The sequence below is a fragment of the Pteropus alecto genome, unplaced genomic scaffold (assembly GCF_000325575.1).
Source record: "Pteropus alecto unplaced genomic scaffold, ASM32557v1 scaffold115, whole genome shotgun sequence".
Lineage (NCBI taxonomy): Eukaryota > Metazoa > Chordata > Mammalia > Chiroptera > Pteropodidae > Pteropus > Pteropus alecto.
Window position 1 is genome coordinate 4,293,869 of NW_006436814.1, and position 15,012 is coordinate 4,308,880.

The window sequence follows — 15,012 nt, forward strand, 5'->3', positions numbered from 1 at the left end:
AAAATGAAGTTTTTAAGTTGTACCTTACACAAAAGAAACCCAACCATTCATTCCTTATGGCCAGACATCCGAGAATCTACAGAATGAAAACTGAGATTACTAACAGGCCTTTAACACAACATATCCATCCTTTGAAAGGAAAACAGATATAAACCAAACGCCTTAAACACTTGGGGTCTCATTCTCTGTCTCTGAGAGGAGACCATGGCTCTGTCTGTGGAGTGTTATTCCTTCTCTAATAAACTTTTCTTTTGTCTTTAACTCTGGCTTGCACTTGAACTCTTTCCTGCATGGAGTCAAGAACCTGCTCTTGGTGTAGGACTCCCCACTGTCTGCATCAGACAGACCTGGAGGATGTGCTAAGTGAAAAAAGACAGAAGCACAACTACCATGTGATCTCTCTTATATGTGGATTCTAAAAAACAAAACAAACGAACAAGACAGAAACAAGACTCACAGAAACAACTGATAGTTGTCGGGAGGGATGGGGAGTGGGCCAAAAGGGGAAGGAGAATAAGAGATCCAAACTTCCAGTTAAAAAATAAATAAGTTGCAGGAATGTAATCTACAGCACAGGGGATGTAGTCGATGTTATAATAACTTCGTATGGTGACAGATGGTTACTAGACATCGTAGTGTGTATAAATGCTGAATAACCATGTTGTACACCCGAAACTAATATAATACCGTATGTTAACTATAATTTTTAAAAGCTGAAGTAATATTCAGAGTGATTAGTATCTAAAGGCAAAATTCCTCTAGCAAAGAGAGTGAATATAAACCATTTGCAGTTAACCTATTAGAGGCACTTAGCAAATACTTTTCTACCATTTTTACTTCCTTGGGGCGTAGAGGTACTGCTATTCCATAGCCTGCAGAGGAGCGAAGTGGCTGAGCCAGGGGAGTCCCAGCTGTAGGATCCCCAACTCAATCACTCTGCACCCCTGGAACGTGGTTTTCCGAGCCGCTGAGAGAGGCTGAAAGCTTATTAAATGGACTGAACACATGTGAAGGGCCTGGCTCTTTGTAGGTGCCCTGTGAATGTTATTTTCCCCTTCCCTTAGTCAATGAATGGCTGTTTGGTTTGTGTCTAGCCATCGCTTATTGTTTTACTAGAAAACAATAGAGTCATTCCCATATATTGCACCTATGAGCAACAATGGGAAGCAGCAGTGCTTTCCAAGGGATTTACATAGAAAGCAGAGCTTTCCTATGAGGCAGTGTTCCTGGGGCTGTTGAGAGTTTGGCCTCAAACTCTAATCTGCTAAAAGACTTTTCTTCTGAGAAAGCTACCCTAATTGTGGTTTCTTCATGCCCATGTATTTGCCTGCCATGGCTTTGTTTCAGATGAATCATTGGAAATTGTGGTTTAGAGAACTATTTAAGTGTTCCCCTGCCCCTTACTCACCTGGTTTAAAACACACACGCACGCACGCACACACACGCACACGCACACACACACACACAAGGTTGGTGGTTTTATAGGTGAATTGTTTTTCTTCTTAATTTTCAAAATTTTAATAACATAATTATGTTATTTTTATAGTGGAAATATTTTTAATAAAAGAACTATTCTAAGTACAATCAGAACCATATGACATTATGATGAGAATTTTCAGAACTGAAAACACGAGGACACATAGCCTGACTTATGGTCTGGCCACAAGACACAGCGTCAAAACCTGGAACTGTCCCCCACCAGGACACACGTGTATATGTAAACTGGCAAGTGATGGCTGTAAGCTTTATTTGAGGCAACCCGTCAAGACACTGTTACAGGTGACTCATGGCCACCCACAGTGTCATAGTCACAGGGCAGTGCAAGCTGTCAGGGGACCAAATAAAATTGACACCCTCCTATGGCTAAAACAATGAGTCTTTTCAGCAATAGTCCCACACAGGAAGCTCCTGTGTCGGGAGCGTCATCATTCCACCCATACAAAGGCAAGTCAGTCTCACTGTCATGAACGCTGGTACAAAAGCTTTACGATGTCTTATCCATGACTTAGAAGCTTTTCGATGAGGTGCGGATGACCGCATTCTGGTACTTTCTCCTCTCTTGACACACTGACCTTGCCTGTCCTAGGAGGGGAGGCTTCCTCCTAGCCATGCATTCAACAGCACGTCCAAGAAGGTGCTTGGATGACAAACCAGATGTCACTGTTTTCTGGTTTCACTCTCTCTCTGATATTATACAAATTCCAGATCAAGTTTTAATGAAACATTGTTGCTCTATGTCCTAAAGAGTCATTCATTTATTTAGTCATTTGTTCATTTATTAAAGGATTCATTAAAACAGGCACGATTTATTAGATACTGTAATTAAAGAGCAGAGACAAACCTCTCCCCTCCCCCCTTCCAGTTTATAGGTTAAATCAGAGTCATAGAAATTGCTGGAGACGGGGAGGGTCTGTGCGCTTGGGACCTGGTGATCAGTGTGATGGGCCATATGTTCTAGGGCTCAGTGGGGAAAGGGGGACTCCGGGAATTGCTGCAGAGAGCGGGCCTCGGGAGTGTACCCCCAGAGAGGACTTGGGGAAAGGAGATTCAGAAAGCGGAGGGAGACACTGAGGACCAACGTCACATACTGGACCATTTTGCTTCTGTCTGCCTCTTGAGTGAGGTACAGTAGGACTGTCACTTTTCCTTCCTGAATCCACATCTGGAGTGTGGCCCCCCTTGGGTGGTTCCGCTAATAGGAGAGCATGCGTGGCCATCTGCCTAGGAGGCTCCCTAGGGATTTATTGAGCAAATTTCTTTGATGCCTGAGATTTGATCCTTACCAAGAATCAGTCTGAGCAAATTCCTCAGTGTTGGACCAGCAATCAACGTTCTCAGGGTGGGCGGGCGCTGCGAATTGCTTCTTTCCCTCCCAGAGACTTGCACTAGTGCAGGCTACCTCTTCGTCCACTGAGCACGTGTCCAGTCGGCCTTCAGGTGGTCTAGCCTTTGTGTTTTCATCTTTGAGAGGCTTTCTGGAGAGTACCAAGCAAGGGATAGAGATAGACAGGAAAGGCAACTATGGTAAGGGTGTAAGGTATATAGCGACCACTGTACTATTCTTATAACTTTTATGTATGTTAAAATTTTCATGAAAACATCAGGGGTGGGGGAGAAAAAAAGGAAAAAAAAAAAAAAATCCAGGTCAGAGACAGGAGAAGAACCAAGAGAGAATTCAGAAGAATGGCATCATTTTGAAACAAAGACAGGAAAAAGGCTGTGGCAAGGGGAGAAGTTGGGTGATGTTCCAGACAGGCCTGAGGACAAGGTGGAAGGCGGAAGAACGGGCCGCCATTTTCGTGTTTCATTCAGTTTCTCGGTGGCCAGAGGAAGTTCGCACTGAGCACGACAAACCTCAACAAAATCACCCCAGATGTCTGTTTTTACTTTGACGTTGCAAACAGCACGAGAATGGAAATGCAAACTGATTTTGCAGGAGCACTAACTCTGCAACGAGTTTGCTGAGATGAAAGCTTGCCCTGCCCGCTGTGGACGGACTAGGGTTTGGGGTCTGGCCCTGAGGCCAGCTCTCCTGTGAATTGGCTGCTATCGTTTTGTGGGTAAGAGTGGCCTTTAGAGAGAACATTAAGCAGAAGACCTTGGTCAAGAGTGAGATAAACAGACCAGCCACGAGAAGCAGGGCTGAAGGAACCAGAAACCCTGGGAGAGCACAGAGCAGCTTCTCTTCCTGTCCATCCGGTCCCCGAAGGCTCTATCTGCTACACCCTGTTTCCTGCTGTTGAATGTAAGAACCCACAGTTGCATTTCTGCCCTCCAGCACGACCTGCCTGCCCCACCCTCTCTGGACCGAGCTAGCTTCTTGCAACCCGAATCCTTTGACATGAAGCAGCATCTCGTCCTTATCTGGGGCTCCCCAGACACCCCCTTCCCTGGGGGACCCAGCCCCTGGGTAAATCTCTACCAAACGACTGAACCCACACATTCTTGTCCACAGGGATCGAAACCGATTTGTTCCCGGCTGTGGTTCTAGCCCCTGGTACAATTCCTGATAGTAAACACTCAAAGACAGGCTTTGAATGAATGAGGTGTTTGTCCCCAACCTTGGCCGGGCTTCCCGGGCTTTCTCTCAGCGGCTTTTCATCTGCCTTTGCTCAGGTCTCTCTCTTTCCTTGCCCTTCCAATTACTCTGGGCACCCAGCCCACTGCCCCTCCTGGCAGTAATAATGGCTGATGTTCGCTGAGTGCACATTATGGGCTATGCTGAGTGTTTCTGTGTTTTCCGGGTGTTACGTTCTTTAATCCTAAAACCTAGGAAGCAAATCGGTTATTAGCACCTCTATTCTACAGATGAGGAAGCTGAGGCAGGTAACTAACTTGTCTCACAGCACAAAACAGTGATTACGAGGATGCAAACCCGCCCCGTCCGGCTCCAGAGTCAACACCCTTAACCCCTTATTAGTTTTGTGATCATCAAACCCAGAGACACTCAGCAGCCTCAATAAAAGAGCAGAGATAATGTTGGTTTTTTTTTTTTTTTTTCAGAAAAGGACAAGACTGTTCTTTCTGGAAGCCCGGTCATGAAAAGGAGGGGTCGACTCTAGTTTTAGTGCCCAGCACAGTCACGGCCTCTCAGTCTCCCAGGAAAATGGAGGGAGTCGGGTGTGAATCCCACTGACACCTTCACCCCACAGATAGCAGCACTGGACCACCGTCTCCTGCCTTCTTCAGGCTCAGAGAACTGGGTCTCCCCTCACTTGAGCTGGAAAGTCCCTCCTGCCTGCGTTGGGGGCTCGCCTCATCAGATACCTGGGCCAGCGTCCTGGCAGAGGAAAGGTGGCTGCTAAGTACCACTAGGGCTTAACCGAAGGAGGCTGGATGACGAGACTGTCCCCAGGGCTGTGGGCAGGATGAAACAGGGCCCCTCAGGAGCCGTGACTATTACAGGCTGAGAGTCATGGGGGTGGGGGTGGGGGAACTGATACGTGAGGAGGGGCTGCCTGAGAGGATGGGGTTCTTAAAGTGAGGGGAGGGGAGTTGTGTTCGAGAGTGGCAAGCCTAGCCTCTCTCCTCCTGCCCAGTATTCTGGAAGCTGGAGGGCAAGGGAGCCTGGCCAATGGAGTCTTCTGGAACACAGAGCAGAGAAGAGAAGGGAGGGTCTTCAATAAAAGGAGGAGGGCCAGGGCACAGCCGCTCCCTCCCTCCTGCGTTACCAGCCTCTCCCGTTCTCACTAGGGGTGTCTCCCCTCAGCTGTCATTAGTGAGAAAGTTCCCTCAGCACCGTTTCCTTGCTGCTGCTCACCTCTCCCCTCCCCTTCACGGGCGAGCTCCCCTACAGAAGAGTTTATAATACTTGTTTTCACTTTCTTACCACCTGTTAACTCTTACAAATCCTCATCGAGTTTTAGAGTCCAAACATGCATTAAGTTATGCCGAATTTGAACACCACAAAAATATATAATATAGGAAGTAATATCCCGTATAATATTAGAGCCCCCCCCACACACACACACGCCAGAAATAACCACTGTCAAAAGTGGTTATTTGTCTAACTTAAAATATATGTGTGAAATCAGAATGGCTAAAATGAAAAATTGTGACAACACTAAATGCCGGGGAAGAGGCAGAGAAACGGCGTCTTCAGATGTTGCTGGTGACACAGGCACTCTAGAGAGGAGCATGGCTGCTTCTTACATTATTAAGTATGCGCTTAACCGTGTGATCCAGCAATGGCAGTCCTGAGCGTCTATCCCAGTGAGATGAAAACTGATGTTCACACAAAAACCTATATGCGAATGTTCGTAATAGCTTTATTTATAATTGCCCCGAACTGGAAACAAATGTCTAAACGGCATGGTACATCTATACCTTGGAATACCATCCGGCAGTTAAAAGGAAGGAATTCTGGACACACACAACAACCTAGATGGATCTCCAGAGAATTATGCTGAATGAAAAACGTCTATCTCAGAAACTTACTCAATGCGTGATTCCATTCATACAATGTTCTTGAAATAACAGAATGATAGAGATTAAAAAACAGATTAATGGTTGCCAGGGGTCAAGTAGGTGAGAGGTGACCGTGGCCATAAAAAGGTAGAACAAGGGATCAGTGTGATGGGAGTGTTCTTGACTGTGGTGATCACACGAATTGACCATGTGATAAAATTGCCTAGAACTAAATACACACACGCACGCGCGCGCGCACACACACACACACACACTTGCATTTAAAAACAGTGACATCTGAATACTAATTGTGTCCATGTCGATATCCAGGTTGTGACACTGGACTATGGTGATAGAAGATGTCATCATCGGGGGGAAATGAATGAGGGACCTCTCTGTATTATTTATTTTAAAATGTTTTACTGAGCTCTAATTCAGACCCCATAAGATTCACCCTTTTTATATGTTCAACTCAGTAGTTTCGGTGTAGTCACAGAGTTGTGTAAACACCACCACTATCTAGTTTCGGAACATTTTCGTCACTCCAAAAAGAAACCCTATACCCATTAGTAGTCACTTCTCATTCTTCCCTTCCCCACCCAGCCCCTGACAACCACTAATCTACTTTCTGTTTTATGCATTTGTCTATTCTAGATTATTTCATGTAAATGGCATCATGTAGTATGTAGACTTTTGTGTCTGGCTTCTTTCACTTAGCATAATGTTTTCAAGGTTCATCCAAGTCATAGCATGTATCAGTGCTTCATTTATTTTTACGGCCAAATAATATTTCATCATATGGCTACGCTTCTACGTTTTGCTTATCCATTCGTCAGTCGATGGCTGTTTGGGCCGTTTCCACTTTTATTATTATGAGCAATGCTGCTAGGAACATTTATGTATGAACGAGTTTCTGTGTAAATATATGTTTTCGATTCTTTTAGGTATACCAAGGATTAAGGAGTGGAATCTCTGCGTCATGTGGTCACTCCACGGCTGACTGTCTGAGGAACTGCCAAGCTGTTTCTCAAAGGGGCTGTAGCATTTTACATGCCCACCAGCGGTATATATGGGGGAATCTGAGTTCTCCACATCATTGCCAACATTTGTTATTGTCCATCTTTTTTTATTATGACCATCCTGGTGGGTATAAAGTGGCTCTGTATTATCTGACCTTCTACCTTCCACCTTCATTTCTCTCCTTAGCCCCCATCGCCTGTCCTTGGCCCCCACAGTCCCACGGACACGTAGATGGCTAGTAGAGCTCTCAGAGGACACAGTATGTCACCTGCACACACTGGAGTCGCCTACTAGATCTGAGCTTCTGGAGGGCAGGGCCGCTTCTCGGTCACTTTCTTGGTCGTCCATCGCCATGCTCAGCACACAGAAATCATTTAAGGAGTGTTTTCTAGATGGATTCATGAGGGAACCTGGAGCACCCAGCGATGCCCCAGAAAGGAATATGCCAGAGCAACAGGACCAAGCGAGTTTCGCCCGTTGGCAGGTGGCCCCATGGAGGCTTTATGGGGTAGAATCGACACTGCCTTGTGAGCAGCAGAAAGAGGGGGTGTTTGGGGGCAACCACCCGGGGACTTAGAGCCGGCAGAGAGTCTTCCTTCACTGCCACCGTGAGGAAGGGGAATAAAAAAGAAGGGAGGAAATAGAACTGAACTCTGTTGTCTCTGCTGTTCCTCCTTTGCTAAATTCAGCTCCTAAATGCTAAATTCAGAAGCCTCGAATGGCCTCGAGCACTTGGACTTCTCTCCTCCTTGCGTAGATTGAGAATCTCTCTGAGCAAAGGTTGGATAATGGGCTTTACTGTGTCCTCGGGAACTTTTCCTTCTGGGAATAATGCCTCTTCCTGATCACATGGGTGTTTTGAGTGTGCTTCTCCCTGGAAAAGTTCAAGAACAATCCATATAAATGCAGTCTTTTTTCATTATAGATTTTTATTTGGGTAAAGGTTTATCCATAGCAGGGGTGGAAAAGAAAAAATGATAGAACTCAAAGACAGAAAAAACTACTGGATAGTGTGCGGACTTATCTAAGAAAACGTTGAAAGAGTTTTATTCCTTTTTACTTTATATCTATTTCATAAATGCTTTAGAATGAAGACATTTTACATTTACAGCAAGAAAAAAAAAGCAATATATTTATTTTGACTGAAGGAATCGCTGATCCGTGGACATGGAAACAGGAAGATAAGCAGGGGCTGCGGCCACCTTGCTCGGGCTGGGGGCTCACAGGATAAGGGAGTGCGTTTGTTTTCTATGCTGCACAACTAATTGCCTCAGACTTAGTGGCTGAAACAACACCCATTTATTATCTCACACCTTGTGAGTTAGGAGTCTGGGTGAACACGGTGTGGACTTGACCCTCTACAAGGCTGACGTCATGGTGTCAGCCCCGGCTTGGTTCCATCTGGGGGTTTGACTGGCAGTGGATCTGCTTCCAAGCTCACTCAGGTTGTTGGCAGAATTCAGTTTAGTTCCTTGTTGCTGTAAGACTGAGGCTCAGGTTTTGCTGACTGTAGGCCAGAGGCCATGCTTGGCTTCCTTCTGCAAAGCCAGCAAGAATGCAATTTTATATACTCTAACCTGATCACAGACCGACAGCCATTCACCTTTGCCGTTTTCTGGTGGTTAGAAGCAGCCATGGGTCCCCCCACCAACACTCAGAGGAAGAGGTTCATACCAGGGCGTGAGTTCCAGGGAGCTTGGCATCACCTTAGAGTCTGTTTGCTATAGGGAGCTAAAAAATTCTTATGGGATCCATATTCTCTAATCACTCAGTGTTCTAGTATATTCTAAAGGCTGTCCCACTGCCAGCCCCTGCAGTTCTCCACCTGATAGTTCTCCTTCCACACGACCGACCGACAGACAGACAGACAGACTGACTGACTGACGGACAGATGTGCCAGGGAGTTAATGCTCCTAGGAGGGCACCCCAGCCAATGATGGATGGGAATCAGAGGCTCCCCAGCTTCCTCACTCCTTAGGCAAAAAAACTCAGAGCTGTGTTCTGTGTTTTCTCCCACAGTCCCAGGATCGAGCCCCTGCCATAGTCGCCACAGCAGTAACTAGATTAACTGTTCTTTTTCTTGAGTTCCTTGCCCTCCCTGCCTCGCTTTCCCATTCCCAGTCTTCCTGGATCACCTCTCAAGTAAACTGGTTGCACTCGAATCGTGCCTCAGGGTCTGATTCTGGGACAGCCCAACCCAAGGCTGTGGCCGTCACTAGGAAAGTAAGCAGTAGAAAACCAAAGCACTTACAAGCTGAATTTACGATCATATCTGGAGTCCGTCTCAGTCTATTTGGGTTGCTATAACGAACAACAGAAGGACATTTCTCACAGTTCTGGAGACTGGGAAGTCCGAGATCATGGAGCTAGCAGATTTGGGGACCGGTGAGGGCCTTCCGTGTCCTCACTATGTCTTCACGTGGTAGAAGGGACAAGGAGCTCTCTGGGGTCTCTTTTATAAGGACACTGATCACATGAGGGCTCCACCTTCCTGACTCAATCACTTCCCAAGTCCTCATCTCTTAACACCAGTGTTTTGGGTTAGGTTTTTAACAAATGAATTTGGGGTGGGGGGGACACAAACATTTAGACCGCAGAAGAATCCAACTAAAAGGGACCTGAAATCACCAAGGACTAGGAATTAAAGAAAAGGCCTAGCAGGAAAATGAAAAACCATACGTAGTTCTCAACAAGTTATTCAAATGTCGCTAAGCTGGAAAAGCTTACACTTCCTGGCTGCAGATAGGTGACACCCTAAGATTCCTCATAGTGCCATAAAGCAGGCGTTTGCACCCTAAACTGCTGCCCCCGAGTGTGATGATTTGGACACGTCCCAGATGAAGGGCACAGAAGAGGCAGCCAGGTTTTGGTCCTCCAACAATTAGTAGTAGAAGACTCCAGTAGTTTGGGGCTGCCCACCTATTGCCACTTCCTCGTACCCCGGTTTTCCTTGAATGTCTTCAAAAGATACCTCAAAATCAGTAAGTCCGGAAGTAAATCCATGACTCCCCTTGCTGAAAACCCAGCTTCCGTTCGTGTTCCACACCCCAGGATGGGGCCATCACACACCCAGTCGTGCGAGCTGAACATGCAGGTCTCAGCCTGGTCCCTGCTTCCCTCGTGCCTTGCGTACCAGCCACGAGTCCTGCCATTCATTCCACGTCCTTGATCCCCGCTGAGTCCACCCGTTTCTCTCCGCATCCGCCCCTCCGACTGCCCTAATGCAAGTGTCTGCCATGTCTGCACTTCCAGACTGTGTCACTCACTAATGGGACCATCCTCCTTACTCCTCATGCAGGCTCAGCTTCTTCCTTAGTACCCCAACTCCATGCACCCGCACCCCAAGACTCACATACGCTCTACCGCCCCGCAGACCCTGCCTTTTCAGTATTTAGTCATAGCTGCAATATAAAATAAATACCAATATACCTCTCATAAAAAAATGAAATCTAGAGAGATATAGAGAACATATCAAGCACCTGTGTAATCATAACTCAGAATTAACAATGTTCACAAATGTTAACTTTCCGCCATATTTCCTTCAAATATTTTCCTTTCCTTTTAAAATCAATCAAACATAAAACAGATATGGTTAAAATCCATTTGAAACACCTTTCCCCGCGCCCCTCCTGTCCTCTGTCAGAGGAACTATCAAGAATTCCTTTGTTTCTTTCCCATTCACATTTTTTGTGCTTTTCATATATAATGTGTGTTTTTTAAAAAATCAGAGGTTATGTTCCTATCGGTTTTGAAATTATGTAAATGACACAATACCACCGAGTTATAATTCCACACTCGTGAGTATTACGGTAGTCATGCTCCACTTACGTTCTGAGAAATGCATTGTTAGGCAATCTTGTCATTGTGCAAACATCATCGAGTGCACTTGCACAAACCTAGATGGTCCAGCCTCCTACACGCCCAGGCTGCGTGGTGTAGCTAGTGCTCCTAGGCCACAAACTTTACAGCATGTTACTGTACTGAATCCTGTGGACGATCGTAAGGTGTTGTGCTGTGACTTCACAATGGCTATGACATCACTAGACAATAGGAATTTTCCAGCTCCATTATAACCCTATGGGACCAATGTCGTATATTTGGTCCGTCGTTGACCGAACCATCCTTATGTGGGACACGGCTACATTTGCTTAATATTTTTCTCTCACTTGACTGTAAACTCCATGAGAAGCATGGGTTTTCTCACAGTTGAATCTATGACAATAATGCCTGACTCTTAGTAGGTTCTTCATATTTGTTTGCTGACTGAGTGAATAAAAGCTACCTTTCTACTCTAGATAAAGGTGGGACTTTTACTCTTACACTTCAAACCGAATATCATCAGTTTTTATTTAAACCACTTTGACTTCCTTTTAGCCAGGACCATCTTGGTCCTTAGGCAGTGGATCCAGGAGGGAACCTCAGGGAGTTTTCATTATATCTCACTGAAGAGAAACAGCTCATCTTTCTTCTCCGACTGTCCCTCCAACTCCTAGAGCAGAACTTGGGCCAGCGATGCAGACCAGAGAACATCAAAGCAGAAGCAGAAAGTCTTTGACACCTGTGGGTCCACCTGCTGGTATCATAAACATCTAAACCCAGACCTTAGAGATTAAAAAAAAAAAAAAATGCAGTGGGTGAACAGGTGGGCCCGCGAACATGTGGCCTCACGTTCCTGGGCCCACCTGGTCCGGGGGAGGCAGTGCTGACCTACTGGAGCATGCTGCCCACTGCTAGAGGCTCAGTGTGGGGACGTGTGAAGTTCACCGTGCCCTGAGTTGTTACCACAGAATTAATAAAGCTGCCCAACGTCCAAGGTCTTCTCTGGGACACGTTTACTTCCTCCTCCTTCAGTCTGTTACGGGGAAGAGGATTTGGCTAAACAAACTGCAGATTAGTTGCGTCCAGAAACGGAGGGAGGACATAAAAGGGAAGTAGACTTCTTTCTAAGTGGCAGTGCCGGCCTCTCTATCTACTCCAGACAGGACTGTACCTTGCTGTGACAAAGGGTCCAAAGAACATTGTCAACTCATCATTTTTGGCCAGGAATGAAGTGAATAAATATTAAAAGGCAAGGGATCTTATGTCTTCACGTCATCAGCATACTTGTCACCTCTACATAGAACCTATCCGGCCCAATGATCCACGTCCCAGAGAAGCTTAGAACCTGCTAATCCCCAGGTGGAGATGGACAACAGCATTTGTTTATTTATAAAATGCATACTTTTTTTTGTTGTTGTTGGAAAATGAGGAAGTGGAACGAATGTGACCTTTGAAGTCACACGAATCTGGGTTCCTCCCTTGGCACTGCCTCTTCCTGGTCCTGTGTTAGTTACTTAAACTTTAGTTTCCTCTTCTGTAACGTGAGGAAAAAGTCTCATCTAACGAAGTAGTAGAGACGATTCCATGAAAGCACTGAGCGTTGTGTCTGGGACATGATTGATCCCTTCATGCAAGTTTGGAGAGAGTCAGAGTTCTGAGTCCGGGTTGTGGGAAAGGTGGCATGTGACATGAAGATCGAACTCTGACAACTGTATGAGCCGACGCGGTCGACTGGCCTCCGCCCTCATCTGGAGACTGGTAGGCTCGCTACCCTGAGAGCCCGCCTCGTTCTGGGCCTGCGAAGAAAACCACAATGATGGTGTAGTATTTGGGAGTGGCCTCCTTCAGTCATCCGCTCTATCACCTTGCTACGGCGAGGCTCCAGCCTCAGGCCCACACGGCGTTACTCACGTTTGGAAGGAGAAGTTTTCATTTTCAGAGGAACAGGGATGCCATGACCTCCGGGTGAATATGCAGTTCTAAAACTTCTAAGGTAGCTGGTTATACCTTAAAGGCTTAAGACACTGCTGTCAGGTGTACAAGGGATTTATTTTCCCAAATTCGCTAGATGGGACGATCAATCTTTCTTCTCCCTTGCCACGGCTGGAAGAGCAATGCTGTCCACTTGCCTACGAGCCTGTCGTTAGTCTACGCGTTGGCCTTTCGTCTTAGGAACGTTCTCAATGGGTAGAACAGCTCGGCTCTGTAATTCCGCCTCTTCCTCCGCCTTCGCCGTGTGTAACTTTAGGCTGGACAAACACTGCCAAAGGAAACATACATTATTCAGGGAATGCGAGCTTGTAGATCCCACACCCACAGCGTGTGTCACACACTCACCAAGGAGGTGTGTTGCAGATGCCAAGTTTCGTTTTGTTTCAAACAATAGGAAGCTAACAAGCATAGGGGCAAGATGCCCAGGTGACCCCTCTTGTGGATTCTCCTCCTAGGAAAACCACCCCCAAATTTTTGATGGACAGAGTTCAAGTCGATAACTTCTCTCTACCTAACCTATTCTTTTAGTTCTTTCGAGCTGGTTTCACCGGGTTTTAAATAAGTCACCTACTTGTGGGTGGAGCATTATCTTCTGGGAACCACTCCCAGGAACCTGAAATACCATTAGACGATGAGCAAGACATGTTCCCAAGGCCAACGGCTCCTTAAAGCTACAATTACACTTCACTGTGTGTGGATCACACATGAACTTTTGGGTTGGCTTGTAAACCTTAACAGGTTGTTGGTTAGTGATTAAAATATACGTAGGATCGTAAAATACATGATATTTATCCTTACTTTTTTCGTTGTAACATTATTGCGCTGGAGCGAACGTGGCAGGTATCAGAAACGCTTCCATATAGTCCATGTCTTGTGTTGTGTGCTCATTCTAGATTCAGGCTTTGGCACAGATGCTAACCACGCAGATGCCAATTAGGAAACTAAAATCTAGTCATTACTCAGAGATTAAATATTTCAACACAGTGTCTCAAACTATAATTAAAGGCAGCGAGCATCATTGCTGGGAGAACAGAAACAGAATGGCAGACAACTATTTTTGGAATTGTTCTTATCTCCAATACGATCTACTCTACTCTACATCTTATCAACTTGTTTACAGGCTTTGCAAACTTACACATCTAAATAAAATCCCATAAAATGACACATTCGTGAAATGACGTAAGAGGAGGGAAGAAGCAGGTAGAAGAAGAGGTGAGGAGGGTTAGGCCTCTCCTTCCCCAAAAAAGGTTAAGAAAGGAAGTGAACTAGTTCAAATCCGTAGTGTGTATCAAATTTTAAGGGGTGGTACAATTCAATTTTCACCCAATTTACTCTTTGTATTTTTCGCATTATCCAACTCAAATTATAGTTGCAAGGGGAGAAAGGGTACACACGGTGCGTGCATGTCTTGAGCATATGTCAATGAAATTCATTACTTTATAAATATCAAGGTTCCTGTCATTTTACAAATGACAGGCCATATTAAAAAGAACATAGAACATCTATATGCAGAAAAAAATGACTTCTTGAGAGAATTAAACTTAAGAATTCCATTTCCCATTACCTAAATATGGGTCAAATATCTTCTTATGGTTTCGTTTGTTCTCTTTTTCTCCTGCTGTTTTGGTATCATTTAAGCACTTAAAAATTTTTTTTTTTTTCATTGAAAGAGTTAGTATGGTAAAGTGCTGAAAAGCACCATATTAGTGCGTACAGTTTTTATCATTTTTGACTCTAGAAATTAGAACTAAGAATATTTCGAAGGTACTGAGAATATTTTGGTGTATTTTTAATACTCATACAGCACAGGTATTTCTAAAGCAGTGTCAGGGAACATCACACATTCTAATGACACTTCATGCTGACTGTACAGATAGTGGTGCAGATAGATGTATGGCAGGAATCTATCCTTAGACCAACTGAGATTCATTCTGGTTAATTGCATTTTCTGACAAGTAGCATGATGTCACAGCATCCAAAATGGAAACTCATTTCTCAGGTAATGTTATCTGATCTATAGATAATAAAAAAAACTTTCCTCAAACACTTACAAACTTATCTCTATCTAAAAGGAATATTCTTTCTTAGCGATATTTTACAAACGAAAAATTTTTTCCTTCTCTTAGTCAGTATAACTCTAAATTTTATCGTCGTAGGTGGGTCTCATAATGTAGAAAATAGCCAGCTACAATAGACTTAAATAGACTCTATTTCAGTGACCGAATAATTTTGATTATAATCTGGTTATTAGGAGAAACCAAGGAAGTATTGTTC